We start from the raw sequence: 1,155 nt of genomic DNA on the forward strand, positions 1-1,155 counted from the left end.
AGAGGTGGGGAGCCCTAGACAGGCCTTGGATGTGGAAGGGACTCTTCTCCTCTCCTCAGAAATGTGGACACAGCACAGACCCTACATTTAGTTTTGGTTGTTGCTGTTTTAATATTACAGAATTATGCCAGGACTCATCTCAGATGGGAATGGGAATGTTATTCCCACATCCACAGGGGACGTCTGTTCCCATTTTTCTATCGCTTACCATCAATCAGAGACCACTACTGCCTACAGGATGACGTTGGGAGTCTTCAGCATTCAAGGAGCCTCAGGGCCAAGCCAGCTGCCATGATGGTTCCAATTTGTCTCCTGCCTCCTTCCCATCCACACCAGACACTCCTTTCATACAAAAGTAATTGTGCTGTGTAACAAGACATGGGTCTTCACACGTCCAAGTCGTTAATGAAGCTGTTCCTCACTCTGGCAAAATGCTGGCACTTTCCAAGACTCAGTTCAAAGCAGATTCCCTGGAAGCGATCTCTCACTGCACTGGGCAGAGCTCAACACGGCACCCTCTGGCTTTGCTGCTCAGTTTCCAAGCGCAGTTCTGGCCACATGCCCGTGATCGCAGCTTCGGCTGTCCGTACTCCTCTCGACGTGAGTCCTCGAGCCACTAAATTTATTTTTGTACCCCCAGTAACTGATTCAGAGTCAGTAGCTGGAAAATAAGCTTTCTACACATGCTTACGAAAAGAGGGAAACACAAATCTCTGGCTGAATTACTGATTGAGTAACTAGACTGAGTGATACCTCTCAGGTTAACTGGTTTATTCAAGTGTTCTTAATTCTGACCGACCTCTGGAAGACAACAGAGGTGCTTTTAGGGAGTTGGGGATGTGTTGTATAAACTATTGCAGTGTTGAACACAACTCGGCTCGGGGAGTACCCTACATGGATAGGATAGAGCTCCCGTCGAGGCCAGAATCCCTCCTGGTCTTGAACAAAAGCAGGATCTTACACACGGAGCAACTACCACCTTCTCTCCCCAAAGTGAAGCTTTCCTTTTGCAGCTATTTAGTTTGTAAGATTCAAGGTGATGCTAATCAACTCTGTATGAGAACTTTGCAGTCCTCTCTCCTATATTTTGGGCACTCAAATAGGGAGGAGTAGGGGAGCCTGCCCGACACCTGCTTCTCTTACTTAGTTCCAAGG

This window comes from Galeopterus variegatus, unplaced genomic scaffold (genome assembly GCF_000696425.1).
Source record: "Galeopterus variegatus unplaced genomic scaffold, G_variegatus-3.0.2 Scaffold16232, whole genome shotgun sequence".
NCBI lineage: Eukaryota > Metazoa > Chordata > Mammalia > Dermoptera > Cynocephalidae > Galeopterus > Galeopterus variegatus.